A 21,031-nucleotide genomic window follows, 5' to 3' on the forward strand; every position below is an offset into this window, starting at 1 on the left:
TAATTCCAATTTTCCCATGAAGCTCTTACAAACAAATGGTTTGGCTTTGGAGAGAGTGAGCCCTGTACTGACACTCCCGTGTTTTGCTAATTTAGTAGCCACGCCATCCTACGTAGTGACCTCGCCTTCCTGAGTCTCAGCCTATATACCTGCAAACCTGCCTGCAATTGCAGAACCCACCACCCAGGGGGGATTCTGAGGATGCGGCGAGTGACATTCACCTGGTGTCTGGCTCCGAGGAGGAGCTCAGTCCAGGAAAGCTATTAGGATCATGCCGCTCATGGTATTAAGAATTCGTTGTCAACGCTGTGTTAAAATCTTAGGACAGCCAGGCTTTATGTTATCTGACAGAGAATTTTAAAATAATATAGAGTGAGGTAGTGGCCAAATGGATTCTGGATTGCACATGATTTTTGAAAGGAGCAAAGAGACTCCTCCGTTCCTCCTCGAAAAATATACTCTTGACTTTGTGTGTGTATGTGTGCGTGCATGTGTGTGCAAGCACACGTGTGCGGATTCAGACCTTATGGGAGATTCTATATTTTAGCTTTCAAAAATTGCATAGCAAAATGCTCTCCGTGTTAGAAGAGGTCAAGAATTATGTAAACTGTCATGTATTAATTAGCATCAGAATACCATTAATAAATATGTCAAGAGTTGGCGTTGTCACTAGGTACCCCAATTCTCTCTGTTATTAAAAAAAGATGTCCCCTATTAGGTGATTGTTCAACATACAGAATTTTATTGTTACTCTGAAATTGGGTACAGTCATATGCAATCAATTAAAATTACATTATGCAAAGCAGAAAATCCCTACTTTAAGAGGGAGGAGTCCAAAGTCTCAATAGAGAAGACAAATTTGGAGAGAGAATCTGGAGTGGCCTCAGTGACTGGCTAGAGCTGCCCGTTCCTCCAGCAGTTGTCCTTCCTGGAGCTCCAGAATTCTTCTGCTCCCTTCTCCACTCTTTCATGCTGAACGGGACTGATTTGGGGGCATGTAAAGAGAATGACACCACTTACATCATTTTAAAATGTGAAAAAAACACTTGTTGACATGTGTCATGCCTACAGTCATGTGCTAATTACCAGAGGGAACTCAGAGGTCCATCAGACATGGTCCTCCTTGGAGAAGCTGGAGGTCCCAAGGGAAGGAGAGTCATACATAGCTCCCATAGCAAGAATGGGATGGAAAGGAGTCGGATAGAAGGGTTGGAACACATCCTGCCGCAGCCTGTTGTGCTAAGTTAGAACCTGGTGTTGGTGTGTACAAGAGGCTGCTCACACTTAAATCCACTCGAGGGATATGGCCAGCTCTTAGGAAGCCCTTCTACAGGCAGGAGGTAAAGAATGTTAGGCAGAGGCCCTGGCACCCACCACCTTCTCCTAGACGTTCTTCCCTCTGCCAACAAACTTCCACTTCCATGGAGGAAATGGAGAGTTTCTCTTATTTTGATATTGCCATTTTCCCAAATATGGAAGCAATCCATGCTTGTAGAAACATAGGGGAAAAAATAAAACAAACAAAACCCCCGATCATCCAAGATAACTATTTGAATCTTGTTTGATTTACTCCTAATCATTCTCTTTGTTTTCATCTCTTTGTTTGGTGTTAATGTACGTGTGATGACATAGTATATTTTTATCCTGATTTTTCACTTACCATTGAAAGAATGCATTTTCATGCCTTTATAAAAATCTTTGCGCACAGCAGTTTCTGACTGCATGATGTTCCGTTCTCCCATAATTTACCTAAACATCCCCCTCTTGTTTACGTTGTTCTCTAATCTTCGCTGTTATAAATAATTTGCGAGAAACAGCTTTGTGCTTACAGCAGCATTTCCAAAACTGATATCTCTTTAAAGATATCGTGTAGGATGTTTTTAATAGGTAAGCTTAAAAAACCGAAGTGTCTGTGCTCAAATTAGTTTGGAAAGCCTGGGTTGAAGAAATAAGCTTCTTCCCAGCAGGAATTTCCAAAGTCTTTGTACCTAGTGTACGGTAAATTTCTAACAGAGGGATATGATTCCCAGACCTGTTGGTCCATGGAATCCTTTCTTTTCAAGAGCTGGTAAGCATGACTGACACTTTTCAATAGAATTAAGATATAATTCATATATTTTTTGCAAAAATACATTTGGAGTGTCTTTCAGACACATTTTAAGTGACTAACATATTCCTGATATCAAAATCAGACAAAGGCAGTTGAAGATAGGAAACTAAAGGTCATTTGCTCATGAACAAAGATGCAAAACCAAAAGAAAATATTAGCAAATAAATTGCAACAGAAAATAAAATGGATTAAAAATGCAAAGACTGGGCAGGTGGGTGGCTCAATTGGTTAAGCGTCTGCCTTTGGCTCAGGTCATGATCTCAGGGTCCTGGGATCCAGCCCCACATTGAGCTCCCTGCTCAGCAGGGAGTCTGCTTCTCCCTCTGCCCCTCCCCCCTTACTCTCTCATTCTCTCTCCCTCTCAAGTAAATCAATAAAAATCTTTAAAAAAAAAAAGGTTACAAAAGCCATTCACTCTTAAGAAATCTATTAGTGTAAATCATTACATTAAAAGATCAAGAGAAAGTCTTGTGATCATCTCAGGGAACATTAAGACAGCCTACAAAATTTCAGACTTATTCAGGATTTAAATAAAAAGAAACGACTCTTAGAAAATAGCTATAAAACAAAACCTTAAAAATGATATACAATATATATTAGAATATAAAAATTAATATTTAAAGATATTTAAATGAAGATATTTGGGCTGAAGTTAGGATTAAGACAAGAATGTCTTCTCTAAGAACCATTATTCTACACTATGTGGGACCTCTCGTTAGAGCAATAGAACAAAAAAAAGGAAATTAAAGAAACAGGTATTGGAAATCATCATTATTAATAGATTATATGGTTGTTTTTAATAGATTATATGGTTGTTTATCTAGAAAATCCAAGGAACCAAATGAAGAACTATTATAATCAACTTTAGAATTAGTATACTGGTAATTTTCTAAATAGATAGAAGATGAATATATAAAATTCAATGCATTCCTTTATTACAATGATAATCAGCTAGAAAACAGAATGGAAATGGAGATGCCATTCACAATAGCAATGAAAAGTACAGAATTTGGAAAACAAATTTGATATATGCATAACTTTGGTATAAAAATTGACAAAGCTTTTCTGAAGGATATTATATCCTAATTAATAGAGACAGATCATGTTTTCAGTTCAGGAAAGTCAATGTTTAAAAATGCCACTATTCCTCAAAATCCACTTAATGCAGTTTCGATCACAATCTCAATTTCCTTTTTGGTTCTGAGCTTGTTAATTTTTCTAAAATTTAATAAATCAGTGCTAAAATTTATCAAAATAAAATTTCAAGAATAACCAAGAACATCTTGAAAATGGTTTGACCTTGCTGGGATATAGGGTAGAGGAAAAAAGAAACAGTGTGTCCTGATTGGGAATACTTAGTATCTTCACTGAAAAGAAAAACTTAGAAATATGTTTCTGTGTAAGAGTTTTTGGGGAAGTCCAATAGCCATTTATTGAAGAGAAATGTTCAGTTAAAGTTCTACATTAGCTACAGAAAAATAAAATGAATAACAACTGGACTAAACAAGAAAATTTTTTTACAGGTGAAAGAGGAAACAATAATGAAAAATCAAAAAGTAAGCATGGACACAGAACAGACACATGAAAAAATGTTCAACATCACTTGGTATCAGGGAATACAAATAAAAATCACAAAGAGATACCACCTCATATTGGTCAGAATGGCTAAAATGAACAACTCAGGAAACAACAAATGTTGGCGAGGATGCAGAGAAAGGGGAACCCTTTTACATTATTGGTGGGAATACCAACTGGTGCAGTCACTCTGGAAAACAGTATGGAGGGTCCTCCACCCTACCATCTAGCAATTGCACTACTAGGTATTTACCCAAAGGGTAAAAAAACAGTGATTCGAAAGGGCACATGCACCCCAATGCTTATAGCAATAATGTCTACAATAGCCAAATTATGGAAAGAGCCCAGATGTCCATTGACAGATGAATGGATAAAGCAGTGCTCTATATATACAATGGAATATTACTCAGCCATCAAAAGAATGAAATCTTGCCATTCGCAATGACATGGATGGAACTAGAGGGTATTATTATGCTGAATGAAATAAGTCTGTCAGAGAAAGACATATACCATATGATTTCACTCATATGAGGAGCTTAAGAAGTGAAATAGATGAACATAGGGGGAGGGAAGGAAAAATAAAATAAGATGAAAACAGAGAGGGAGATAAAACCGTAAGAGATTCTTAACTATAGGAAACAAACTGAGGGTTGCTGGAGGGGAGGTGGGTAGAGACGGGGTAACTGGGTGATGGACATTAAGGAGGGCACGTGATGTGATGAGCTCTGGGTGTGACATGCAACTGATGAATCACTAAATTCTACCCCTGAAACAAAACAAAACAAAAGCCAATTAGAGCACTAAGAATAAATAAATAAATAAATAAATAAATAAATAAATAAATAAATAAATAAATAAATAGGCATGGGCACGGAAGGATAAAAAATAGATAAGGTAAAGGCCATATTAGTATACCAAAATTGAAAAATTAAATAAATATTGACCAAAAATCTTGTGAATTAAGACTCACAGTCCTAGTAAATCCTTAAGTCAAATAAAAAATTAAAGGGAAGCCCACAGTGCAAATGAAACCAGGTCACTATCTTATAGCATACACTAAGAATGACTCAAAATGGATTGCGGACTTGAATGTAAGACCTAAAACCATAAAATTCCAAGCTAACATAGGCAGTTAGCTCTTGGACATCGGTCTCAGTGATGTATTTGTGGATCTGGATCTGACTTCAACGGCAAGGGAAACAAAAGCAAAAATAAACATGTGGGATGACATCAAACTAAAAAGCTTTCTGCACAGCAAAAGAAACTCTCATCAAAATGAAAAGACATCTGCTGAATGGGAGAAAATACTTGCAAATCATATATCCTGATGAGGGTTAACATCCAAAACATATAAAGAACTCATGCAACACCACAATAAAAAAACAAACCCAATTTAAAAATGAGCAGAGGATCTGACTAGACATATTTTCTGAAGAAGACATACAGATGGCCAACAGGCCCTGGAAAAGATGTTCAAAATTACAAATTATTAGGGACACGCAAATCAAAAAACAATGAGCTATCACTTCACACCTGTGAGAATGGCTAGTATCAAAAGGCAAGAAATAAAAAGTATTGGAGAAGATGTGGAGAAAAGGAAGCTTCATGCACTGTTGGTGGGGCTGCAAACTGGTGCAGCCACTGTGGAAGACAGTATGGACGCTCTTCAAATCTACCATGTGATCTTGCTATTCCACTTCTGAGAATTTATCCAAATAATGCAAAAACAGTAATTTGAACAGATATATGCATCCCCATGTTCACTACAGCATTATTTACAGTAGACAAGATAAGGATAGAACCTAACTGTCCATCAATAGAGGCATGGAGGATGTGGCATATATACACAATAGAATACTACTCAGCCACAAGGAAGAATGAAATCTTGTCATTTGTGACAATATAGATGGATGCAGAAGGTGTTACTCAAGTGAAGTAAGTCTGATGGAGACAGACACATACCATATGATTTCACTCCTGTGTGGAATCTGAAAACAGACAAAACAATACAAAGCAAACTCATAGATAGGGAGAGCCATTTGATGGTTACCAGGAAGGAAAGGGGTTGAGGGTTGGACAAAATGGGCCAAGGGGGTCAACAGTATGGTGATGGATGGTAACTAGACTTCGGGGGAGGGGATCACTTTGTAGTACACACAGATGTTGAATTAGCATGTTGTACATTTGAAACTTAAATATTGTATACCAATTTTATCTCAGTAAAAAAATAAACTAAAATCACTAAAACATGAATGCACACACAAAGAAAATTATAGAGAAATAGCAAATCACTTAGAAAACAATGAACTGACTGTGTGGCTCAGTCGGTTAAGTGTCTATCTCTTGATTTCGGCTCAGGTCATGATCTCGGGGTTGTGGGATCAAGCCTGGTGTCAGGCTCTGTGCTCAGTGGGGAGTCTGCTTGGGGTTCTCTCTCTCCCTCAGCCCCTCCCCATCACCATTTGTGCATGCACGTCCTCTCTCTCAAATAAATAAATAAATAAAACCTTTTAAAAAAGAATGAAGAGAACATTTTATTCTACAAACCTAGGGTGCACATCTGAAAGCTTTATAACACTATAGATTTAAGTAGTTAATCATCAAAGGTGAAAAATACGGAAAAAATAATAAATGTTTTAAAAGACAAAATACTAAAAATAAAGAAACCAGAAATTAGAAAGGAACTATAAAATAAATAAAAAGCCAGGAAGTGGGCTTTTATTCATTTAAAAGACAAAATTAGTGAAATAGAAAACCATAGCAACAAAGACAATAGAAGGATAAATTAATCCAAAAGCTATTTCTTTGGAAATAACACTAAAAAAGATAAATTCCTTTCAAGTTTGACAAAGGAACAGAGAGCGAGGGCAAAACATGCAGGATTAAGAATGAGAAAAGAGATAGAATTGCAAATAAAAGAGAACCTAGAAAAAACATGAGAGAGTATCACATGTAATACTGTGGCAAACATTTTGAACATGTAGAAGGAAAAAACCCAAACTAACTAAAAATTACCTAAATTGACCCAATAAAAAATGGAAATAAACCAATTACCATTGAAGAAATTGTAAAGCTTCTTAAGGATGTGTCATTAAGAAGCATATAGAACATGGTAGGTTCACAGCTGAAATTTATTTAACTTTTAAAGATCAGATAAATAATTCTAATTATGTAAACTATTCTAAGCCAGAGATAAAGAAAGAAATCTTCCCAATTAAATTTATAAAGTTTGCATAACTTTAATACCAAAATCTGATAAAGAGTTGTCAAAAAGAACAACTATACTTTGACCTTACAAAAATAATTGTAAAAATTCTTAATAAATATGAGCAAATAGAACCTATCAACATAGCAAATGAATAATAAATTTTTATCAAAAAGAATTTTTTACAGGAAGGCAAGAGAGATTCAACAATCCTACAGTTGTCAACACAATCCATTACATCAATAAATTAAAAGAGTAGAGTTATTTGATCAAATCAACAGATGCTACAAAGACAATTGACAAAAATATAGTGGTAATCTCATTCCTAACGAAAATTTTAAGTCAAACGGAAAAAGAGCAAATAATTTAATTTAATAACTATGTTGTTTGTTTACTAAACTATTTTTGACTATGTTATTCAATAGATTATTTACCAAAAATAAACAGGAAACATATCCTATAAGAGGAAAACTTAAAATAATTTCAACTACATTAGAAATTAGACAGTGATGCCTGCCATTGCTGCTATTAATAAGCACTGTCTTAAAGATGATAGGACAGGTGTTGTGGGTTGAATTGTTGAACTGGGTACCCCCACCCCCACAAAAGATGTCCTAACCCCCAGTACCTGCAGTAGGACCTTATTTGGAAATAGGGTTTTGGCAGATGATCAAGTTAAAATGAGATCATTAGGGTGGGCCCTCGTCCAATATGACAGATGTCCGTATAAAAGGGGGAACACACAGAGAGAATGCCCTGTGAAGGGGAAGGCAGGCATCAGGGTGATTGACCTGCTAGTCAAGGAATGCACCAAAGGTGGCCAGCACACCCCCCAGACTCTGAGGGACAGACACAGAACAGGTCCTTCCTCAGTCTGCAGAAGGAGCCAGCCCTCATGTCTCTGCGATCTTGTCCCTAGAACTGTAGGGCAATACATTTCTGCCACTTAAGCCGGTGGATTTATGCTACTTTGTCATGGCAACCTTCACAAGTAATACAACAGGAAGATGAAATGATGGATCTAAACAGTGGAAGAGGATCGCCTGTTTTAAAGAATGATAGCATTGTACAGCCAGAAAACCCAAAGGGATTCGATTTTTTTTTAAGTTACTAGAATTAATAAGATGTAAAGTAGCCCAATACAAGACAAGGGCCCAGGAATTCAGTAGCTTTCCTCTGTTCTAAATTTGAACATGGTCCTGGATGGTCTCCATTCGCCTTCCTGATCTTCCCTCCTTGCCCCTCTTTGCTCTCTGGCTTCCTGCTGGGCTCAGGCACTGGGAGGCACTGGGAGGCACTGGGAGGCACTGGCAGGAGGCGGGAGAGACAGGCCGTCTCCCTTTCTGCTGGATGGAGGGTGGGCCACGGCTGCCTCCTCTGCCAGGGGCTCCTGGGCAGCTGTCCTTTCCTGCAGCTCTCTCTCCAAGTCTGTAAAGTGCTCACTGCCAGCTCCTGCTGTTCCCACCTGGGTCTGCCCTGCTGTGCTTCTCCATCATTTCTCTTACTCATGTCCACACCTTTCCAAACTCTTTCTTTTAAAACTCTTCTCAGTACCCCATTTGAGTATATCATGTGCCTCCTGCTGGGACCCTGATGCAAGGCACCTAGAAGTAAAAACTACCATTCTCAATGGCAACAAAAGCCACACATAGTTGGAAATGCATTTAACCAAGAAGTGTGGTCACTAAAAGAAGAAAAGGAAAGACCCTTTATAAACGTATAAAACCAGATCTGAACAGATATTCTTCTTGGATTGGAAGACATACATAAAAAAAGTCAATTCCTCCAAATAAATATGTAAAAGTAATCTAATTCTAATTAAAATCTCAGAGACTTGTTTCCAAATTGGATGGCATGATATTGAAACTCACATGGAAGGATAAGTGTGCTCAGAATAGCTAAGAAACTTATGAAAGAGAACAGTGGGTGTACTTGCCTTACAAAATAACAGGTCTGCAATCAAGTCATGGTGGATTCAGGAACAGGCAAAGAGATCAGTGAAACTGAACAGAGAATTCAAAATCAGATCCCAGTAAATACAAAAGTATAATAAATGACGAAGTTTCATTTCAGTGGGACAAAGATTATTTGATCAATAGTGTCAGTACAAGGGCTATCTGAAACAAAATATAATTGGGACTTATTTACATCACACTAAAAAAATATAATCTATGTGGACTGAAGATACAAATACAAAAAAAAAATAGAACTCTAAAAATCTCAAGAAAATCTAGGGGTGTACACACACCATCTAAGGGCTGAAATGGCCTTAACCACCACTGGAAACCTAGACGTTATTCTATATGTTGGCAAATAGAACTCCAAACAAAACAAAACAAAACAAACCCCCCCCCCAAAAAACGAAAAAGTAAACCTAGAAGTTATAGATTAAAAAGAGAGAGAGAGACATGGATAGGACTAGAAACAGTTTTTAAACTCTTAGAAGACAAATTGGAGTCTGTACAAAGTCAATAGACAAGTGGTAAATTCAGAAAAAAAATATTTGTAAAGAAGAATTTTGGAAAACAAGTATTTGTATTTGAAACTATTCGTAATGTAAAATATTACCAAACGATTGTAAAACTGTCATGTAATTAGGCACCAGTTTTGCTGGAGGGGGCTTTCTTCCCAGTCCCAGTATGTTGCTGGCCTCCTCCTGCCGAGTCCCAGCAGTGGGCCGGACACTCCACGGTGCCACCCCCAGCGAGTCTCAAGGGCACTAGCTCTGCAGATGGCTTCCAAGGAGCACTGAGCTGGGGGGCGGGGGGTGTCCCCGCCAGCCGCACTGGGCCCTCACTGTTCCTCATGAAAGCCATGCCAAACATGCACCAGCCTTAGGACCCTCACTGGCTGTCCCTCCTTCCTGCAATCCAATTCCCTCCTTTTTCTTTTCTTTTCTTTTTTTAAGATTTTATGTATTTATTCATGAGACACAGAGAGGCAGAGGAAGAAGCAGGTTCCCAGGGAGGAGCCTGATGTGGGACTTGATCCCAGGACCCTGGGATCACGACCTGAGCCAAAGGCAGACATTCAACTGCTGAGCCGAGGCATCCCAATTCCCTACTTTTTCAAGTCTCTGCTCCAGTGCCACCTCTGAGATGTCTTTCCTGGCACCCCATCTCAAATAGCACTGCCTGCTTCACTGCCTCTGTCAGCCTTGTCCTGTTCTCTCCAGGTCCCCTCTGACTCCACACCTGTCTGCTGTCCATTTACCTCTCTAGAATGGGAGCTCCAGGAGCACAAGAAATAAACCTGCTCTGCTCACAGCTATATACAGCTGCCAGCAACAGTGCCTGGTATGCAAAAGGTGCTCAAAAAAATGTTTGTTAGATGAGTGAGTAAATCACAGCCATTGACCTAGAATCAAGCTTAAATAACTCAATATTAATTCTTAGTGTCATTAGGAATGAGCAAAAAAGGGGTTATATACCTTGTAAGTTGTCATAGCCTTTTCTAAGAGGTTATGTTCCCATTCCTGGGAATCTAATCCAGAAAAATAAAAGCAGAAGGACACAGGACATAACAGAGATGATATTTATTTGTGCATTATTTGTCCAAAAAAGGAAATTAAGTCAGACTCTATCAGTAGGAGAATGACTGAATAGATTATGGCACATCCATGTAATGAAATATTATGCAGCTCTTTAAAATGAATTAGAGTTATACCAGTTGTTTCAAAGGGATTTCCATGAGGTTTTGTTGAGATTCAAAAGCAAGATTCTGAAATATGTGTGTAATATGATCCTTTGTATGTACATTTAAAATCCTAATGCAATTATTAGTATTAAAAATATTATGTTTGCTAAAAACATAAAATGAGTACATTCAATGCGTTGAGGAATAATGCTAACATACCAAAGAAATAGAAATAATTGTTTCACTTGAAAGATGTTATATCATTAATTATTAATACTAATACACTGTTTATTTTCTTATAGAGTAACAAAATGATTATATAACACAACAGGAGTGTGGAAAAATTCCAAGGAAGTGTGGGGGGTGATTCATGACTCAAAGATTTTCTTGAGGATATAAGCTATAACATAGTTTTAAAAGATATGAAAGTTTGGATCAAAAGGAAGATAGTAAATGGCAGGGGTGCCTGGGTGGCTCAGTTGGTGAAGCATCTCACTGTGGCTCAGGTCATGATCTTGGGATGCTGGGATTGAGCCCTGAGTCAGACTCCGCTAAACAGGAAATCTGCTTCTCCCTCTGCCTCTTCCCCTTCTCATTTTCTCTCCTCCCCCCAAATAAACAAATAAATCTTAAAAAAAAAAAAAAAGATAGTAAATGGCTAGCAAATCTTCTTGCCAAAAAGTTTTTACTCATTGGGCGCACCAGCCTCGAAGGCTCAGGTACACAAGTTCCATGAGCCAGAGAATTTAAACTAGAAGTCCTATAAATCAAGATGATAGGCTCATTCATAATGGTGTAATTAAATAATTTGCACCATTAGTATATCATTTTTCAAAAAAGATCGTGTTGCTGCATCTACTGAAGAATTATGTTTGGTGTTATATGACACATTCATTGGGACACACTAGCTTGAAAACTTCTGCAATATAGTGATCCCTAATAAACAGAAAAAATTGAAGATTAACAAAGAAAACAAGGTATCTGTTTGTAGCAATAAGAAATTGAGTTGTCTGTATGGTCAATGATTCCTAATGCTTCCAAACTCCATTTTGTATTTGAGAATGTTGGGTTGTGCAAATCCTGACAAGGCTAACCATGGCCTATTTCATGGTGAGAGTCAATGTTCATTGAAGAGAGAAGTAATTAACTGCTTTAAAAAACAAACGCAAACCATGGAAAAATTGCAAGTATGGTACCAAGAATTTTTTATGCCATTTCAGAGAAAGTTGTCTCCATGATGTCCCAACATTCCCAAATATTGGTAAGTATTGTGTATGCCTATAAACAAGGATGTTCTCCAGCATAAACAAAATTCAAGAAATTAACATTGATATAATACTGCTATCTGACCCTCCGTCGGTGTTCAAGCTTTTCTAATTGTCCCAGTGATGTTTTTAGAGCAAAAGGATCCAGTTCAGAATCGCATGTTGAGTTGTCATTTCTCTTTAATTTCTTTGGTCTTTCCTGATCATGACCTTGACACTAAAGATTACAGGTTGGTTGTTTTGTGAAATTTCCCTCCTATCAGGGTTTGCTATCTCCTCGTGATTAGATTCACGCTATGTATCTGGGGCAGGAATACCACAGATGTGATATCGTGTTCTTCTTTGGGATCCTATCAGGGGGTGTACAATCTCAATTTGTCCCATTACTGATATTACTTACTCCACTTAACGTGGAATCTATCAGGCTTCTTCACAGTATCAGCTCTGCTTTTCTATTTGTATTTAATAAGTATTTTGTGGGGAGAAATTCTGAGACTCTGGAAACATCCTATTCCTCATCATATTTTCAATTTATTCATTCACTTATATCAGTCTGGACTTCATGGTTTCCTATTTTATTCAATGGGTTATAATTCATTACTAAAATTATTTAGTTTGATACTCAAATCGTACCCTATTTGACCAGTAAGAGCCCCTCCACCTGCTCCTTCGGCGTGTCCTCCTCATTCTTCAAACACTTTCTTACTTTGGGGCACAAACAGAAATTTCAAATTCATTCTGTTCTTCCTCGGTGCTGGCTATAGAGTCAGACATTTCTCCAAGGATCCCTCACTTCTTTTCATAAAGGATGGTATTTAGGAAGCAGTACCTGTGTGCTATATGTGCTCAGTGCAGTTGAGGTGTCCCTGCTTCCAAGTATATATGTAGCCATGTGTTCACACTAGTACTCACAGGGGCTGAGCTTCTTTTATTCCAGAACTGTAACTCCATTATCATATTGTAAATCTAAATGGACTTTCTGGGGGTCCATAGTGTCAGAAAGGGGGGCACAGTCTGGTGGAGCCTCCTCATTGGCCTGCAGGAGACAGTCCACTCCCCTGCTCCACCTGGCCTGCCCTAATGGGGGCTGTCACCCTGCGACAGATATAATGTAATGTGAAGAACTGGCTGCTTCCATGCACTGGGAAGTCTGCTCTAAAGGCCTTTGCAAGCTTCAAAACTCTTGCCATTGTAAATCCTGACTCTCCCCAAACCATCCTTCCTTAAGTTCGGCTAAAGACAGATATTCCGGGCTGTAGCTGCCATCTGTGCCACAACATGGAACTGTACTCTCTGCCCACTGCCACCCTGCCTGCTGTCTTATGGTGCACCATTTAGAGACTAGGGAACAGAGAGGGAAAGACCTCTATGGAAGAGTCTGCTTGACTACAGATCTAATCTTTCAAACATGGCTAAAGATACTAGGGTCTTTTGCCATTAAATGCCTGAAGGTGAAACTGAGTGAACTTAATGTATCTTGGAGAATAATTATGAGACAATTTTGATTGCCAGATCGTCCCATCTAAATTAGAAATTGTTAAAAGCAGAGTCATGCTCATAAACATTTAACATTTTATACTAATTTTTATTTTATGCCTGTAATAAAAATGATTTAACTGTGTTGTCTTATATTTGAAAGGTTTGGAAATGCCTGTGCTTGGACTATTACATTTTTGGCTCTCTGACACTTATGCAGAAGGATGTCATTTCTCAGTTTGCTTTTTCTTACATTTCAACAATAATGATACAGTTAGGAGAAAAACCTTGCCACAGTCTGGGAACTTAAATAACTGTGAGAACATTCCAGTCACAGGTTTGGATTTGTTCATATGAAATCCGAGGTGTAAGTTTGTCACAGTGTTTGCAATTTCTGTTTCTCAGGAATCATCTTTTATTTTGATAACAGTCACACAAGCTCCATCTCCAGAGGCTTCCAGGGAGGGGCTTTAGTCTTCTGTTGTGTCGGAGAATCTCTCAGACATACAGAACATTCTAGCAACTCCAAAGCGGGGCTCAGAGTTCATCGAGGCATGATTGAGAACCCAGCCAAATTATGTACTGATCTACAGGGCATTTCCTTTTTTGTTTAAAAAATTTTTTAAGTTCCTCAAATCCAGATCATTTAAATTTTTTTTTGTTTTATTTTTGTCCATTTATGTCAGCTGTAAAACTTTTTTTTTTTTTTTTTTTTTTTTTTACCTGGCTGGCTGTGAGGGGAAGCAAGTGCCTGGAGCACAGCCACCAGCAATGCTGAGGCATTTTCCAGCTCCCTTAGGAACCAATCTGACTAGGAGAAGTGAAGAGAAAATGATCCTTCATGCTTCCTCATCAGCTCAAGTTGAGATGCCTGCCCTCAGCCTCTGCATATCTCAACTCAGAGGGCTTCCAAGGCCTGCTCAGGCACAGGCTCCTCCTCGAAGCCATCTCTGACCACCAGAGCCGGAAGCAGCCCTCCCCTCTTCTGAAGAGCTGCTGTCCTTCTGATGCCTTCCTAGTGACCCTCACCAACTTGAACAAATCGTGATGACTACCCCTGTCCTTTGTGCCATCTTCTGATCTCTCTGGGTAACTCCGAGCTCTTTGAACTCAGGTACTGCACGGAATTCAGCCCCAGATCTCTCTTGCTGTGCATCAGTAGCACATAAACAGTTGTTGAATGAATGAAGGCGAGAATCCAGTGTTCTGGAGAGGAAAACCTACGTACGATGGAGTTAGCCCATGGGCAACTGATCTGAGTCCTTTGTATCTTAGGGGTGAGGAGTCTGAGCTAATGGAGAGGAGAATATCTAGGCAGGCACGGATAGTCTTAGATGCTCCTGAAATCCCTTTAGCTTGAAGAGGCCGTGAAAAATTAGAGACATGTTCTCTGCTTCACAATCTGGACTCAGGACTGGGAGGTGATATAGTCAGATGAAAGCCCAAATCTTTAATAAGAAAGAAAGAAAAAAAAAAGAGCCACGTTTGTTTACTGAAGACAGACTGGATGAGACACAACAGGATGACGAGAGAGGAGGGCCTGGGGTGCAGACAGAGGTGCTCCTGCAGCCCCACCAGGCCCGGACGAGCTGACCCCTGAAACGTCAGAAACACACGCCCCCGACGAGTGGCTCCGCCACTCAGGCCGTGCCCCCCATCCTGAGCCTGCTCTGTTGCAGTCTGACTCACTGTGGTCATGGGGCTCCTTTGTCTCTCCTCCCAATTGTGTGGAGTGGTTCTTTGGCCTCCATTTCACAAAGCCGGCTTTGGATGCTCTCCAGCGACTCTGCTCCCTGCTTACAAAGAACTGGGCCGAGAGGGCAAATTGGGACCAGGGAAGGTTTTTTTGGAACTTCTTTTGGCAACAAGCCTAAAAGGCCATTAAACCTAAAAGCCATGTAATTTTTCTGCTGGGCAGGGAATGGAGTAAGGGTCTGGTTCTACTTATGAAGTAAGATTCCTGCTTTTGTGGGAAGTTTGCGGTAGAAACAACCCATTTTGTGTTTTTAGTTTAAAAATTATTTCCTCTGCTCTGCTAGGTGAATAAATAATTGTGCTCCATTATGACGGAAATAGTCATTTTGTTCACATAAGAAAGCCTCTGGCATCTTGGAAACAACAGACAATAAAGCATCCGTGCTGGGTATTAGTAAGTCTTAACTTTTTCAAGTGTGTATCTTTGAAAAATGTTAAAGAATAAAGACATCTGGTAAAGGTCAAATTCATGTTCTTATTTCAGGCCTCTGTTCATTTGACATTTCGGTTGAGGAAAGACAGTTTCTCTGCTACTCGGGGAGGAAGTAAAAGTTGTCCAATGGCAGATGTAGTGCCGCTGTTAAACAAAACCCTAATATTAATTTCCTCTCTGTTCTAAATCACTGGGGGGCAATGGGGTGGCTTAGTCTTTGCCACGTGAGGGAAGACAAGCAGTAAAGAAAATAAAACATTTCCCTATCCGTGAAAAGACAAACACAAAAACCACACCAAGTGAAACATTTTTGACAGACGTCTTTAGTTTTCTCACACACACACACACACACACACACACACACACACACACCAGATCTGCAACCTGAAAACATGGCATTGGAGAAAAAAGGAAACAAAATACTAGCAGAACATCCCACAAATCTCAAACTTTGCACTGACTTGGAGGAAGAGAGTGTTCGACAGAGACACTCGTGAGTTTGGACAGCTCGACTTAATTGATGTTGTCCAATGACAGTCCCTTGTCCAAAAGAACCTCACGTTGGTTTCTATGTCTCCTCCTCTGGCCACTACGTCCCTGGGGCAGAGCCATGAAGGAGTCTGGAAGGCTTGGCCAGTTGGACTGATGAGCCGAGACCCTCGCTGCTGGGCCTGCCTGGGGTCGGGCCTGGAAGTCCTGACCTCTGACGGCCTCTGGGCACAGGCCCACAGCAGCCCACCTGCCCACCTGCAGACACCATCACAATGTCTGGAATCCCCCACACCAAGTCCTCCCACCTCTCCGGAGGCCAGGGAGCAATCATGCTTCTGCTGAGCTTAATTCATCTTCCTCTTACAGGCTGTGTTTAAGACTGGCCGGCAGAGATCAATGCCTCTCCTGCATGCTTTAGACCAGACAGGAAATGAGCAGAGATGTTCTTAGTTTACTGCAGCTCTAACTGTCTTTGTACAACATTGTCTTCCCCACCTTGACCCACAGCGGTTGCCTTGTTTGGACCATGGCTGGCATTAGTGGATTGAATTCTGTTCAAGAAAAATCACCTGCCCAACCACCTGCTCTTTGACGTGATTATTCCAGCTGAGATATTCTGTTCCTCACAGTGTGCTTATTGCAAAATCTTTACTCTCTTTTTATTGAATTTACTACATTTTTCAAGTGGCCAGAAAAATTCTTTCATATAAGGCCGTTGGTATATCTTCCTTTAAACAAGAATGATCTGAAAATTTATTTAAATATTTATAGAGGGCGTAAAGTAGGAAATGATTGTTGCAAAAGCAATGCCTTTCGATATAATTTTCAAAAATTCAGTTTTTCACATTTTAAGAGTATATGCTCTGCACATGTTGTTGATACATGGGAAAGAGGGTTTTTTTTTTCCCTTCATGAAAGAAGAGAAAGAAGCAGAAAGAGGCCAGGATGCAGGGTTTTAATGAACAAGTACTTGGAAGTTTTGAGCATCACTATGTGTTCAGTAGAGAAAGGGACAGGGAATGAGATGTCTTGCCTCAGCTATAGAGAGAGGAGAATCAACACTTTTGGACTTTTGCCTGAGAGGGTCACCTGCAGGCATTGTCACTATGGCCAATGTTTTCCATCAGGGTACGAGGATGCCGGGTTGCCACCACAAAGGACACCTTTGTTGAAGACTCTTAATGTTTTATTTTATTGGGATTTCTGAGAAGCACACATTTTGAAACTCCAAATACCATTTTCTGACTATTAACCGCTAGATATGTCAGGGTTGATGACATGAGAGAGCTCTCCTTCCTTTTCCCTACATCTCTCTCTCTCTCTCTCTCTCTCTCTCTTAAAGATTCACAGGTAAAGTCCTCTTACTGTGATATTCCATGGCTGTTTCTGTTTTAAGGAAAAGCTGGGACAAGGCCGGGAGCTTGGCCTAGCCAGGGTGTATTTTAAAAGATCATGATTTCTGACCTTAGAGAAGCAGCACTTCATTATCAAGAAGAGGCAGTTCTAGAAAACACATTTGGAATGCTCTCTAAGGCCTCTCTACCTCCAACATGCCCAAATTCATTGTGTGATGTATTGTTGTTTGCTATTTGGATACCCTTCACTGAATGGTGAGCAAAAGAGGCAATTTTTTATTCTTTTTTTTCAGTAAGTCAATAATAGAAAAAAATTCCTATGCATTCTAACCTATTTGGTCTCCCACAATGCCCTTTAATTTGAAAGAAAATGAAGAATTATTATAGAAATCCACCAAAAAAAATTAATGCAAAATGAGCAGAGCTGTTTTGTTTCTGCTAGTGGTGCAATATTTTCTCATGGTTGTGTTCTTGAAACATGAATCTGTGATAGTTTAAGAGCTGAATACATAATTTAATACTGCCCAAGGCCAGCATTAGCTAAAGCAGATGTTTGTGAAAGATGCATGTCTTTATTGGAGGCCTGAGCTGCCCTAATTCGGTCCATTTCACTCTGCCTCCCTTTTGGTGCTCTCTTCTGCAATGATGGAGTCTGAGAATGGCCCCCTTCGAGGAGCCCCAGGAGGGCCCATTACACACGACAGAAAGCTGCCCAAAATGCAGAAGCTGGTTGTCTTTCGGGGTTGTTTTATGTATCCAATTGTTGACATGTCATTGAATCCCTGGATCTCACAATGGGAAGATCCTCAGAAGGTTCTCTTGAGGCCTGGATCCTCTATGATATTCAGAGCTTCACATTTGTTCCATGACAGCATAATCCTCACAAGGAAGCAGTCTGAGTGGGGTGACCAACAGCGGCAATTTTGAAATTCCAACTCGACCGTGTCCTCACTGTGTGGCCCTGAACTAGTTATTGGAACTTCTCTGTTTTCTCATGACATTTACCTCGCAGTGTTGTTTTGAGGCTTCGATGAGGTAATGGATAGAAAATCCTTACCATGTGCCTGGAATACTGGAAGGACTAAGTGGAAACCATGACTATAGTTGCATTTTTCGTCAATGTGCGTTTCCCTGGAAGCTCCCGCCTGGATTCTAGTTGTGCCCCGCAGCTAGCTAGCTGCAGAAAGCAAACCCAACCTCTATCTCACATACCTGTCAATCTGATGTTTGAAATGTTCATCCTTTTCACCTCTTTCCTCTCCATCCTTTGGACTCTTTATCACAATCACCATAAATTGCTCTCATTTCTCCAAGTGTCCACTGTTCTTGCTCATCCCTGGTCTTTTGCACATGCTGTTTCTCTCAGCCTGGGCTTCTTCCTCCACTACTTCCCCATTTTGGCCACATCAAATCCACTTCAAACTTCAGGTCTCAACTAAAATGTCCCTTCTGCAATAAGCCTCCCTCGATCCCTGGCATATTTCCCAGGGCCAACTGCCCCTTACATCCCCAAGCACTAATTGAGTTTTGCAGGAAGAAGATATAAGGAAAAAATTAGGCAGAGGTGGAGGAAAAGAAGCATATGTCTCATTACTTGGAACTGAGCTACCCTGCAGCAACATGGAGACTGAATTAAAGTCCCTAACTGAAGATAATACTTATAATGATTTTCTATCTCCAGGGGCTGTGACTTTACCTCTCCGTGGCTGAAAGCATTGGTCTCCATGAGGCAGGGTCGGTGTCATCTTCATTTCTAATCTGTAGAGACTGGCAGTGTCTGGCACAAGTTTGCTGCTCACTAGGTAAGTATTTCTTAAACATGTCAGTAGACTTCTTTTCTGAGAGCTTTCACATCCTTTTTCTGATCTGCCCATCTTAACAAAACAGGGAAGCCCTCATAGCTTTTTTACTGCCAACTCTCTTTGCAGGGGAATCAACTGAAACTAAGGAGTACTGGCTCATGAATGACAAATCAAATCCTACATATTCAGAGTCCTAGTCCAGAGGTCCTTTCATGCCATGAATGTCTCTCCCTTTCCTTCTTCACTGCAGATGGAAGGCTACAGACCTATAGCTCAACAAATAAGACGTTAAACTGAATAAATGTCTACACAGACACTTTCTCTCAGGGAGAAAGGATTATACCCACCAACTTTATTTCACACAGAGGGTAAGGACAGGAAGGCAGCTCTCTGGTAACATGAAAGGATAAGAGGTCAGATATAGTTTGTACCAACCCAGCTTAGACTAATTCTGAAGCCTACTCAAGTATTGTCACCTAAAACACCAAAGCTTGATTTTCACAGGGTATCTGATGTTGGTTATATTAGCTGGTGCCAGCAATATCCTCCTCTTAGCTAGGATGGTCCCGTTATTCAGTGGGTTCTTCTAGGAACAAACAAAAGCAGGGGATCCTTAACAAAAATTTTTTTTTAATTTATTTGAGAAAAGGTATGCATGTATGCATGCACATGAGCAGAAAGAGGGACAGAAGGAGGGGCAGAGGGAGAGGGATAAGCAGATTCTGTGCTAAGTGTGGAGCCTGATGTGGGGCTTGATCCTATGACCTTGAGATCATGACCTGAGTCTAAATCAAGAGTCTGCTGCTCAGCTACTCAACTGACTGAGACACCCAGACACCTCCCTTTTTTGTTCTGAAGGTACTTTGCCCAGCTGCTGTAGTAGGTAAAGGTCTTCTTACAATACCTGGAAGTTAGGAATGGGTCTTCATCTTCCTTTGCCTTCTAGAAAGACTTGAGCCTGAGCTGACCCTGAATACTGAGTGCCTAGAATCAGTAAAGAGAATTTTGACCAGGGCCAGAGAAACAACTGTTCCTTCGTGCTCTCCCATCTCTGGGCTCTCTCTCAGATGTATTAAGCCCAAGCCAGCAACAAAGCTGGCCAAATGACAGACTAAAGCCCACAGCTGTCCTTTGATAGTGGCAAGATCCAACTGAAAAATCATCATGAAGATGACCCTGAGAGTTTTGGGAGATAAGTAAGCATAGATTGACTGCAGGCCTAGTAGGGAGACTGAACCGTTGATCCCAGGTCCACCAGCCAAGAAGCCTATTTGGAGCTATGGCTATCCCAGAAGCCAACCAGGACTAATGGAGGAATCCATTTTCCCAGCCACACCCTAGTGGAGGAATGCATTTAGCCCAGCATAAAGGAAATAGGGAAATGGAAAGGAAGATGGAAAAGGAATCAACATTGTTGAAGAAGGCATCATCACGAGCCCTGAGGCTGGTGAGAAAGCAGAGCTCACAGCAGTGCAGCCCAAATGGGTTTTGAGCCTTTGTCTCAGGAAGACTAAAATCAACATGGCAGAGGTAATGGTATCTGACCCCTTAGCCAGCAAGAGCAAGAGAAGAAACCATGGGATTTGGGGAGTGGAGAGGTGCGAAGACCACCACAAGATCTCCTTTTATATGAGCCTTTGCCGGTACGGTTTGTGAACACTGCCTGAGCATTTGAAAAAATATTCCAAATTTACTCACCTGAGTTAGACCACAAATCAGAATACAGTTTGATTTTTAGTCACTTGTCAAGATCACATGTGCACCGACATGAAATTCTACGCAAGATACTGTGGCCACTGAACTACAGTAAATATAAAAGCTTTAACTGATAGATTGCTTGACAACAACTTGTAGTTCAACAATGTAAAATTTAAAGAAAAAAAGAGAAAACCTTCCTAAACCAGTTACTTCTAGTTGTAAATAGTTC

At 40.1% G+C, this 21,031-nt stretch overlaps 1 long non-coding RNA gene across 1 annotated transcript in view; it reads right to left on the bottom strand.

Moving 5' to 3' along the window:
- Positions 1-719: 719 nt before the first annotated feature.
- Positions 720-21,031, bottom strand: part of LOC140620717 (uncharacterized) — a 32,776-nt gene continuing 12,464 nt past the window's right edge. The window contains exon 2 of the long non-coding RNA XR_012020437.1: positions 720-982. This is a non-coding gene — a long non-coding RNA (uncharacterized lncRNA). The remainder of the gene's footprint in view (positions 983-21,031) is intronic.

Source organism: Canis lupus, chromosome 29 (genome assembly GCF_048164855.1).
Source record: "Canis lupus baileyi chromosome 29, mCanLup2.hap1, whole genome shotgun sequence".
Classification (NCBI taxonomy): domain Eukaryota; kingdom Metazoa; phylum Chordata; class Mammalia; order Carnivora; family Canidae; genus Canis; species Canis lupus.